The following is a 12,728-nucleotide window of genomic DNA, read 5'->3' on the forward strand; positions in this document are numbered from 1 at the left end:
TTTGCTATCTCAGAATTATCTTCCACTTTTCCTAAGAAATTTACTGATCCATTTATGGCCATTCGTATGGTGCATTAGTAAAATGCATGCCCGTTCCGCATGGCTTTGTCACGGGGGAGTTAATTTGTGACGCTCGGCAACTTGGCACAGTACTCGCTGACCATTTGAATGTCACTGGCCAATCCGAAATTGTTATTATTCTCTGGAAGAGGTCGGTCGATTCCAAGCATTGTTAAAGCATACAGAGGATCACGGTGGTTTCATGTTCTGACAGTATCTAAAATGAAAATATATTCTTTGTCAATACGTACCGTTTGGGATTGTAGTCCTTCAACCTTTCATTTTCATTTTCTCCAACATTAGATCCTACTACGCCTTCCGTTGGATCGTGATGTAGGTATCGGATTATTCTTCTTTTTGAATCCTTGCATTTTCAGCAGCTTCCGAATGACGGTAGTTCACTCAATGGTGGTGGAAGCTGTCAATTCCTTATTATTGATTGCTTCCAACAGGCAAAATAAACAATATTTCGGTTCCTCGTTCACAAGTAAAAATTACTTTCACTAGGTATCGAACCGAGTTTCAATCCTCTACTTGATCCACCATGACAAGTTTTTCGGTTTGGAGTTGGAAAAACACCGGCTTGCTGGGATTAGGATACAAATTGCCGTGAAAATTTCCAGAGCAAAACAAAAACAACAACGAGCACCGTGTTATCAATATTCGTTTCGGTGGCATTAGGTCACACACACAGTCACTGTTAATGAGCAGTCTCACTAACACTTATGCTTCAAAGTTCCACCTTTGATTGACAGAGGCGCTGTTATCAGTGACGTTTACCATTTGTATGGGAGAAGGGAACAGTTGCCAGTCTTCTTGATTTGTAGTCTCACCACCTACTTTGGAGTAAGGTATATAATGAAAAACATATCTCACCGATGGATACGCCTCCCTTCGCGATCACCGCGCTATCTGGTGAGTGTAACTGTTGAAAGGTCTCTCACCGACTTCACCACCAGGGTTCAACAGCCCACCCCACATGTGTCAGCTTGCCAATCACGGACGTCGATGACCGTCTGCGGAAATATCATTGAAGATGCTGAGGTTTTGACAGCACCGTACTGTGGCTACCACAGTATTTTACATTGGTTCGTCCGTATACAGTAGCGCCAAATGAAAGCTGTGGTGGGTTCAAAACTCAGCCATCTAAAATGATCCATTGTTCAATCATTACCACTTCATAACGCAACAGAAACACTTGAGAAAACATTCATACATCCAAGCGCGGATAATTGTGAGCGTTCAATATCCTTGAGAGTTTGTTTTGTTGTCGAGTGAAAGAGTTTCCCATGCTAACGCGAGGGAGACGACTCTATCTACGATGTAGAAAAAAAATGTGTTATGTTGTGGCTAGCTGCGCGCATGCTGAGGAGATAGAAAGAAGATTCATGACGATTCTGAAGATTTCCTGCAAAAAAATGATGCGCGATGCAAGTAGATGCGATAAATGAAAAAAGATTTTTCGAAGATTGATTCGCTAGTGTGAGATTTGTTGAGCATCTTAACTTGAGATTTAGATGTGTCGCCCCCCTCGTGATGTCTTGGGAAAAGTTGTTAAGCAGATAGTTGGCCACTTTTTGGAAACATTCAGCTTCTGGTAGGTCACATATCTGATCCTTTGGACGATCCAAAACATCCAGAAATTCAGAGTTGGTTGGAAATGCTAACATGAAGCTTTAGTGTGATAATTTATTAGATAGAAAATGCTTTTTAGAAGAAGGTAGGTGGATAGTTCCGTTAGAGTACGGTAGTATGAAAATTGAATAGAAGTTGAAAATGAGCGAAGGGCCATGAATGCGACAGTGTAAAGTCAAACGCACACCTTTTGCCTAACCCGTATGATGTACGTGGAGATTTGAAGTATGTCTTCAAAACTACAGGCAAAAGGTGTGCGTTCGCCTTTGCTCATTACTGACTGCGGCTGTGGAATAGTTCTAGCGACGTTTCATCACTACCTAAAACCCCACGTTGCGAGAGCATTTCCAGTCGATGGTGTATAATGCAATTCTTTTTTACTCAACTATTGTGTTGCTCCTTTCGTCCCAGAAATTCCAAATTGTACATTTTTAAGAGATGGGTAGTTCTCTATACAAAATTTAAAAATTGGGTTCCTCGATTTTAGCGTGTAAATGCACAATTTACAAACACGCTTAAAATGAGGTACCCAATTTTGGTATTTTGTTTGGAAGAGTACCCTTCTCTCTAAGTTTGTCAAAAGCTCATTCAAGATACGCAGCGAAGTTCAACGCACCGCAGAAGGGCAAATTGACGGTGCCTTCAAGGAGACACAAGGAGCCACTTATGCGCTGAAGGTTAGGAGCGCCCACCAGTACAACAGGCTGCTCCAAATGACACAGCTTGGATGTGGTATGAAGGTGGAGGTGATTCCCCATCCCTCCCTCAATTCAACAAGGTGTGTGGTAAGCTACCGTGACGTCGTTTATGACCCCGAAAACAATCTGCTCCAGCCGACCCTCATCCTTACATGTGAGGGTACGTCCTTTCCCCAATACGTTGATTTCGGCTTCTTGCGCTGTCGCACTCGGCTATACTATCCGTCACCCATGCAGTGTTTCAACTGTTGGGCTTTTGGACACTCACGAAGCTACGTTTCAAGGCTGTCAAGCCGATCTGTGGGAAGTATTTCGGCGATCATCCGATCGCCTAGGATAGATCGTGTGTGAACCCAAGTTCTGTCCTCGCTGCAATACTGACGAGCACGCCATCTCGGATGAAGCCTGCCCGAGCTACTGCAGAGAAAACGATATTCAGAAACTCATGGTTGACAGGAATCTGTCCTACCCTGAAGAGTGGAGAATGTACGACCAAATCCATGGGTCAAACTCCTTCCCAAGGGTCGCCTCGGCCAATTTGGAGGGAACCCTTGCTGAAGTGAGCCGGAAGATCGAAGATCTCGCCAACGCGGTCCGTGAGATTGCCCAGCTGAAGGCAGCGCTCGCAATGAGCAAATCCGGAAACACCAATGCCCCATCCGCAAACCCACCACTGGTGGATTTTTTTTGCGATGATGCAGCAACAGATGCTGCAAATGAACAATAATCTCCAGTAATCTATTAAGGCCCTCGTGGCAACCCAGATCACCACTCAAACCAAGCTCCAGCAAATTGAGGCAGCTATGCAAACGTCCGGTCGGTCCACTCCTGCACCGGCTGTACAGAAACCACGTCCACAAAGAGCACGGACGATGTAGTCGACGTCAGCAGCGAGGTCTTCATCTCACCGGAGAGCGCTAACGACGTAACTATCACTCCTGACCTCAGCCCGAACCCAGACATGGGTGTCCTGAAACGGCCACCATGCATAACCCAGCCTCCCAAGATACCGAAGTCACCAAAGTACCGGAGCCACCTGATGACGTCTGAATAGAAGTTGTTGCTTCCTTTCAACGGCTACTGAACACTGCCTGACACCGGCCATCTCAAATTGCCACCCAAAAAACAACTTTACCGCAATCAAACAACCACCGCCAAACTGGTTCGACTTCCGTTTCGGGTAACCGAGGCACCGTCGAACTGGAAGCCAAAACTCAGCCAGAATCTTCGGACACCCCTCCGCACCCGAACAAAACGAACCGAGAATACTGTGCCTCGAGTACACGGGGCATCTGCAGTGTGGACGTCATTCTCCATACCGGAACTGCTGGACCACCCCCGTGGCTTGTGGACGAAGAACTCCAAGAAGAACCCAGTGATAGCCTCGGACGTCTTTTCCACACCGGGCATCGGATTTTCAGTAGTAAATACACAAAATAGGCATCCCGTCAACAAGCACTTTATTCGGTAGTCCGATCTGCTCAACTAGCTACTAACGACTGATACAATGTGTTTCTACTCTATGGAGGCAAGTGATGCCAGTTCTGCCAAATTCAATATTCTTACACGCTTTCTTTCTTTAATTAAATTTTTCATGAAAATGTCTCTTACATTTGATCAGAGATTGAGTCTGTTAGAAGGTCGCGAAAATCTACCACTTCGAGTGGTATACGGAACTCTAGGGTCTTCACGTGCCGGTGGACTAAGGGTCATGGGAAGGGGACTTTTCAAAGAACTAGGCGAACTAGGCGAAGGCTCAGAGTAACTGTCAGAATCACTACTAGCATCATAGTATGTAGACAAATCAGAGGATTCAGGATCCGATCGGTTACTTATGGAAAGATCTTCACATGGGGGCCGAATTTCTTGATCAGTGACGATTTGCGGAGGAACTGCCTTTGCAGGGTTATCAGTTTGATCCAAATATCTTCGAACGTGTTCCTCATACAACAGCTCACTCGAATCGCAACCAGAGTTTTGTGACCTTGTTATAAACCGTCTATTTCTACGAAAATAGTTTCCAAACTGATCTCTAATGATATACGAACGGTCGTTCACTTGCCGAGCTATTTCCCCATACTTCCATTCCTTTCCGTTTTTCTTGAAGAGGACCCTCTCACCCATGGTTAGAACCGGTAACTGTTTTGCCGAACGATCAAAGTAGCGTTTTTGATTCGAACGTTTCCGATTTATTCTGTTTTTGACATCTGTTTCGCTCAAATTATGTTTCATTAACAGTTCATTAGTTACTGGAAGACGTGTTTTCAATTGACGACCGAAAAACAACTGAGTCGGTGTAAGACCCATTGAAGCAACTGGAGTGGTATTATATTCCAACAATCGATATTGGTAACTCTCAACTTCGTTCATCTCACAACACCGTTTCAGGATGTTCTTGGTTATAGCTACGCCTTTTTCAGATAAACCATTGCTTTGTGGAAATCTGGGGCTTGAGAAAACAAATTCGACATTACTCCGGTTAGCATATTCTTCGAACGCAGATGAGTTAAAAGGCACGTTGTCACATCGTATTTGTGTAGGATATCCGTATCGGAGAAATATTCGATCGAGGATGTCAATAACATGACGAGCAGTTTTTTCACGCAAGTGATCTGCGAATATATAACTGGAATAAGCGTCAATAACGGCTAGGTAATCTGTTCCAGCATACTCATAAAGATCTGTTCTTGACAAGTTCTGTTATATCCGTCGTCATGCCTGGCCAAAAGAACTGGGACCTGGCACGGGCCAGGGTTTTTTTTTTATTCCGAAATGCGGTGCATGTAACCACTTGGAAATGAGTTTTTGCAACGCCGTTGGGATGACCAGACGATGATCCTTGAATAACAAGCCGTGTTCATAATGCAAACAGTTACGATATTTGTGGAATAATTGGCTTAGGTCATCCAGCTGATGATACGAAGGTCAACCATTCACAACGTACTTCACCACACGTTGGTACCTCTCATCGTTTTCAGGGCTTCAACATATAAGTTACGATTTTCAGGCGAAAGACATGCTCGTTCGGAGATCACATGGATCATACCAGACAACTCCTCACTAAAGTCACTTTCATCAGTAAGTGAAGCACGTTACAAACAATCAGCAATTAACATGTCTTTCCCCGGGTATACTCATACCCGGATACTTTAGCAAATGCATGAACATGCGTTGAAGACGAGGAATTACGTCGTCAATGTCGCGCTGGACAAGTGACTCGAGGGGTTTATGATCCGACTGAACAACAAAACAACACTATCGCCAGGAGCTCTTTCTCTATCTGAGCCCATTTCTGCTCAGATTTCGATAATCTCCGAGAAGCATATGCTACAGGTGCACCATTTTGCGTTATAACACTACCAACGCCGTCTTTAGAGCTATCTGTCTGAATTAAAATAGGTTCTTTGGGATTGAAGATAGCTAGAACGGGTGTAGAAGTAACAGTGTTAATCAAACTCTCCAATTCAGCGATGTGATCCTTAGTCCAATTCCACTCAACGTCATTGTGAGTCAAATTACGTAACACCGCAGTACGTTGGGATAAATTATGGATGAACTTTCCAAAATACTTGAACAATCCCAAAAGTCTAAGTACGTCTGATTTGCTCTGCGATTTAGGTATATCAACAATAGCTTGAATATGTGACTGATCCGGTTCAACGCGACCCTCCGATATGATGTGACCCATAAACTTCACCTTATCAATTCGGTACTGGATTTTAGCAGGATTGAACTTTATATTATTCTGCCGAGCTCGATCAAGAACAATGGAAAGAATTATGTCATGATCATCGTAATCTGTGCCTGCAATAGACAAGTCATCAAAATAAATTTCTACACCCGGAATATCCCCGAAGAGCTGCACCATTCGGTTTTTGAAACATTTCTCGCGCACTGTTTATCCCAAATGGTACTCGATTCCTCGACTCGAATGGTATTCGATTCGATAAACACTCGCTTACCACTCAAACGACTGATGATATCTTCAGATGTAGGAATAAGATAATGCTCCCTCTTGATGCAAGCATTAAGCGGCTTAGGGTCCAAACATATACCATGGGAACCGTTAGGTTTTTCAACTATTTGCATATTGTTGGCCCAGTCTGTCGGATTATCAACGGGGCTGATAACTTGTTGTTCGACCATCGAAGTTAATTCACTAGACTAGAAGGAATGCGCTTTTTGTAATGCAACACAGGTATTGAATTTTCTTTGAGAACGATTGTACAACTGCCAGGAAACTTTCCAAGCCCCACAAATAATTCACTGTTCTGGTCAACAAACAGTGATTGGTCAGATGTAAACCGTTTTTCAGACTGTACGGTACACACACGCTCTATTAATTCAAACGACACACAGGTTTCTAACCCCAGCAACGGTTCAAATGAATTATCGACCACAAAAAAATCTGTTACTTGAGTTATTTGCCTTTCGACATCAAAACAGGGGAGAGAGACTTTGCCATGGATTTGGATTTTATTCGAACTAGGTATAGTCAGTTACTTCAACAGCGGAATCATGAACAAAAGAAAATTTCAACCCTTGAACAACATTCAGCGGAATACAGTTGACATCTGCCCCGGTGTCCTACTTAAAAACAACGAGCTGATCCCGCATACGATACCGCTTAGTCCACCTGACACGTGTCACCTCACCTGGAACTGGAACACGAATTTATTCTATAATTAGAGTAGAGACCACTTACTGTTTCTGTTTCAACCTTATCCTGATTAATGAAAAAAAATGTTACCTGCATAGACCTAGTTTACGCTGTGAACAGCGTTACTAGTCGACGGCCGTCTCGAAGTACCAGGCCTTCCTCCGTTTGCTTGGCCGTTGATGTTGTTACCCTTCTTCGGCGTTCTGCAAAACTTCTTGAAGTGCCCAAGGCGTCAACAAGCATCACAGTTGACATTAGCCGCCGGGCAGTACTGACGATGACGCACGCTGTAGGTTGACCACAATTAAAAGACGTAGCAGCATTGACCACAGTGACTTCGTTGCTTTCCTTGGGTGGTGACTCGTTTACTGTGTGCACCTCGCTATGCATGGCTTTCCGGTCGAGTAACTGTTTATTTTCAGTGGCTGCCTTATAGATTTTGCATGTCTCCACAATTTTCAATAATGGATCATCCTTCCCGTCCAATAACTAGAGCTGCAACTTTTCAACCCAGACCCATTGGGGTGAGAAAGCAGTTACGCTTACCACTACACCACCGGCGCCGGCTAATGATGATTATGTCCCGCAACATACGGTCTGCATACGATGCATGGCACGCCGGACATTCGTATTCACAGTATGCAAGTTGTGTACGAAGCGCTGCTTCGAAATCAGCAAATGGTTGCTTCTCTTTTTGAGTGATCATATTGAACTTAAACGCCTCCACGGCAACATTTTTCCGCAGGAGGCAATATCCATCAAATGCTTCGATGACAAGCGTAAGTGTACGCTCGGCTCGTCGACCAGCAGGTGCAGCAGCTCCAGCATTGGCAGCGGCAGCGCCACCATTCCTCCTCTGACAACGAGGGAATCTAGTTAGTTCCAGATATCGGGACGGACAAGGGATGCAACATCCATTGCCCGAAGGGACTGGCAAATTACTGGGATAATGCGTACCACCGGTACTTCGCGTACTTGAAGGTTATAAAATACGGGGTACGAGTAACCTTAGGGAAGATCGGGTAACCAACCCCGGTGGGAACTTTGGTCGTATGCTGACAGGGAAGGGGGAGCTGCATCCTTTTCGGAGGATGTGGCTTACAAAACTCGAGCGTCTGTTCTCCTTGTTAGGGGCGGCTCAAACAGCGTCTGACTGGCATACAGTGGCTGAATACGAAATGCTTCTCCCCGAAAGCTATTCCCAAGATGGCAATCCCATCACGGCGGATAGAAGACCTTAGGCCAACCACCTACTGTCTCCGAAACCTTCGAATTGTTATAGAAACCTATAGTGAAAGATTACGAACTGATTTTACGGCAACGACTTTTAGCGCTAAACAACGGACAAGAATTGGAACATGGAATGTACTGACGCTAGCCCAACAGGGTAAACTGGCACAACTCGCCAGTGAGGTCCACCGTATGAAGCTAGAAATCCTGGGACTTAGTGAAGTCCGCTGGCCTTACTTTGGAGAACACAAGCTGACTTTGGTACTTTTATATTCTGGTATGCGAGATGAAAACGCTCCGCGACATCGTGGAGTTAGCTTTCTGCTTAGCGCCCAAGCACAGTGGGAACCTATCAATGAGAGAATAATCGTTGCCAGATTCAGAACACGGGTCGGAAACCTTACCATAATCCAATGTTATGCGCCAACCGATGCTGGCGAATTGCAGGACAAAGAGAACTTTTACAGTCAACAGAATGCTGTCGTGGATAAGACTCCAAGAGGTAATATCAAGATCTACACAGGCGACTTCAATGCGAAGATCGGCTCCGACAACTCGGACTATGAGCGCATTATGGAACGCCATGGTCTCGGAGTATGAGCGAGAACGGCGAGCTGCTTGCAGAATTTTGCGGCAACAACGACATGGTGATGGGGGGTTCGCTCTTCCCCCATCGCCCAGTGCATATAGTCACATGGGTCTCCCGTGATGGATATACAGAGAATCAAATCGCCCACATCTGCATCAACCGAAAATGGAGACGGAGCCTTCTTGATGTTCGGAATAAACGCAGCGCTGACATCGCGTCTGACCATCATCTCCTGGTCGGTAAGATCCGCCTACGCATTGCGCGGGTTCAACGGCGGGAGGAGAGACTCGGGCGGCGATTCAACATACGCCGACTGGAAGACCCAGCAGTGAAGAGATCGTTCGTCGAAGAACTCGAGGCTCGCGCAGCTAATATTACGGAAGTGGACGAGCCTCAAGAATGCCTTTATTGAAACAAGCGAGAACAACCTGGGTGAGCTGCGCACTCAGAGGAAGGAGTGGATATTACTGAAAAATACTAAAACTTTCATAATTTCGTCATTTTTTAACAGAACATTTTTATATATCCATTGCAATAGAACCGCAAACTTCTCAAGTTTTGATAACCATTGCAGAATTAAAAAAAAATCTTTTGATTTTGAAAATATTATGAACAGAAATAGTGTAAATTTTTGACGAAAGTTTACCGGTTCGATTTTTTTTTTTCGGTGCGTTTTGATTTTTCTAATAGGAAGCCATCCACAAATTATGTAAGGGTTTTTGAATGATCATTAAACCCCCCTCCCGTTCTTGTAAGACTCTGAAAAATTTGCAGTTCGCAACCTTTCCCCCGAAGGTCTTTCTAAGATTTTAAAATTTTCAGAAGATCGTTAGATATCGATTTGGGTAAATTTTTACATGCATTTGCGCATTTAATGTATTTGGAGGTGTTTTGGCATTAAATCGCTTAAGATAAAATTATGTTTTTCATTTACTAAATTTTATGAATGAAAATGTCAACCCTCCTCTACCCCCATTCCGTTACTAAATGTGTGGATAATCCTAAATGTTGGAAAAGATATAAATAATCAAAAAAAAACATTTTTTCCAAAGATTTCATAGAAAATTAGCACGTAGCAATACGCTTTCAATCTCATCGAAGAAAGTTGGACTCCCAACAAAACTGAAAGGTTGATTTTCTGCGGCTTTTGAGTCCATCTTTGTGCGATGAGAAAACTTGAGCGGTTACGGATTCCGAAGACGGTCGTTGGAGATCAGTTGTGGGACTCGTATGACTCCCGGAAACAAGAAACAAAAATTTATTCAAAATAAATATACCAGCTAGCTGCTGCGTATCATCAATTTCTGGTCAATACATAAATCCTTGCTTTTTGACCCCTTGGTCGATCACAATATTACTATCCAATAATAAGTGAATGGGATCGATATTTCAACGTTTAGAGTTCATACTTCAAACCCTAAGGCTTCAAACTCCCAGTTTATTGGGCGAGAATTAACGCAATTTCACTACGTTGATTACGCAAACTGTTAGACTTCTTTTCATAATCATATGGTCATCATTCACTGATCTTTTAATAAATAGCTTATAATTATAAAGCAAAGATTTCTATCGAAATTTTGACAAAATACAAATCAAAGCCTTCACCTGAGCAACATTACACCATAAGAAAATAGAGTAAACCAAAATGGAGAACTTAATATAGTTCTTTAATGTCCTGAACCGATAACACATCAAAATGCCCTCTCATAACCATTAACATGTGTAAAATTCTGAATTGAATTAATTTTTTAATGTTTGGAATATTTGTGAACAGTCTCCATTATAGCAACATAATTTCGACCGGTAGTGTACGGTTCATGTTCATCCAGATATAATCCAGCTCACTGAATTGTTGCAAACATGTTAAATAGTACGTTACAATAATGTAGCTATTTTTCAAGACATCGTGAGAAGTTTACAATAAGTATTTTTTTACGTTGCAGATGAGTGGATATTAAAATTAATGATTCATATTGAACTGCAACAACACCGCAACGATTTGTCAACATAACTGCACCATTACGTATTTTGGATGGTATCCATGTTCCAGTTATGTTGAAAATAAGTAGCAAATGCGTAGTTTTGAACAATCATAGAATTTGTCAAGTATGTGCGTGCTTTAAACGTCACTTGTTAGTAGCAATGTGACATCGAGTGGTAGCGACATCGGTGCAGCTCCTCCGCCAGCAGTCATCAGGTTTCGGCATTATAAGCCACTAGTTCTGACAATCCACCCGCTATTTGGTGCCCTTTCCAGTTCGCCAGCAGTTCCGGCAAATACGAGCTCCATCTCTAACGGATCCTCAACGGCCACATCTCCGTTCGGCGGTATCAACATATTTGCTGCCCCCAGCTCACGCAACAACCAATCCATCGTCACTTCAGGCTGCTCACTGTTCTATTTAGCCCTTGGGAACACCCGGTCGGTTGAGAGACTACGGCCACGCCAGCCGCTGTTGGCATCGTCTTTAGTCACCATCGTCCCCCGCCATCCGTAATCCTATCGTCCTCTTAGTGGTCAGATGCTAGCACATGCATTACGATTTATCCGCTTTTGCCAATGTTGTCCAAACATATTTTACAACATCCAAGTGACAAGACATATTTGAGCCATGGTAGATACTAGATGGTTACAACAAACCTTTACAGTGACAACTTGATTCAGTTGGTTGCAAAACGAAGTTTGAAAACTTATAGATTCATACGCTTAATTGGAACAAGATTGTAAATAGGTTCTTCAACACATCTTGGTTCGTCAACTTTTTAGTAACATTTCGAAACAGTTGCTCAATAGGTACAAAAAAAATTGGTGGGGTTGTGTACAAGACACGACCGCATGGTTGAAGTAGACTACGTTAAGCTGTGTAGTGAAATTCTCGAGCGTTTTTCTAGATATTGATTTAAAATACAGTAGAAGTAACCTATGATTTCGGTCCTTTGTACATATTTTGGATTTCCTACTTAGTAAAACTTGATTAAATTCAGGACCTCATAAAATGCGAATACATATTCTATTTCATTTGGTTCCTAAATTACAATCAGATATGAGTAAGGCTTTCTTCAGATGATTCATTGAAGCGTCCGTCATGATGACTTCACTTCAAGATTTCTAGAACACAAATCTTGGACGGTTGTGACATCACTCATGAAATTGAAACTCCTTGTGTACTGCAACAAACGTGAAGTTCCCGTTTCTTTGTTATAAGTTTTGTGAGAGCTGATATCTGTACTCTTGAAATTTTTATGTGGTAATGAGATTGATCAGAAATAAGGTTTCCTCAGCGATTCAACTTCAAAACGCTAAACAGAGTGCACAATTTTGCACCAATGTTATGCAAAATGTTATAGTTGATTGGGATATCAATTAGCCATGAATCCCTTCAATAAGTTCGTGGTACATCTTTTATCTACCGATTGAACAAATAAAAAAAATACTAAGGCTGTGTTCCATTTGGAAAATCGAGTTAAGCGATACAAACTATTGCTCTTCTATCATTGTATGTGATACAAAAACACCCATCCAAATTTACTTTCATTTATTTTAGAAAATCTTAGCTCAAAAACTGTCCAATGTAAAGTTTGAAATGATGGGTACATGATTGTTACTTCGGCCATTCGGACTGCCTAACATGATTGGTGCTCGTTTTCTAAAGGCGGGGCCAATCTAAAGTTAGATACTCTACTATAAAATCTGTGAAAGGGAACCTAGTATCATGTAGATCAAAAGTCCAATGTAACGCTCATTGATTATGTCAGTGGGAAAAATCGTCCGATGCAACATGTCCGATGTACAACGCGACTTGTCAAAACGTCCTATGTGGTTTTTTCTATGTTGTAGCATGAAATTCAAAGTTAA

General features: G+C 42.8%; 1 protein-coding gene across 1 annotated transcript in view; it reads right to left on the reverse strand.

Annotated features, from left to right (window-relative positions):
- Window positions 1-12,728, reverse strand: part of LOC135698903 (uncharacterized protein DDB_G0290587) — a 525,472-nt gene that overhangs the window by 172,648 nt on the left and 340,096 nt on the right. The window lies entirely within an intron of this gene.

This window comes from Ochlerotatus camptorhynchus, unplaced genomic scaffold (genome assembly GCF_037179485.1).
Source record: "Ochlerotatus camptorhynchus isolate MF236.1 unplaced genomic scaffold, CSIRO-AGI_Acam_v1.1 ptg000098l, whole genome shotgun sequence".
Classification (NCBI taxonomy): Eukaryota; Metazoa; Arthropoda; class Insecta; order Diptera; family Culicidae; genus Ochlerotatus; species Ochlerotatus camptorhynchus.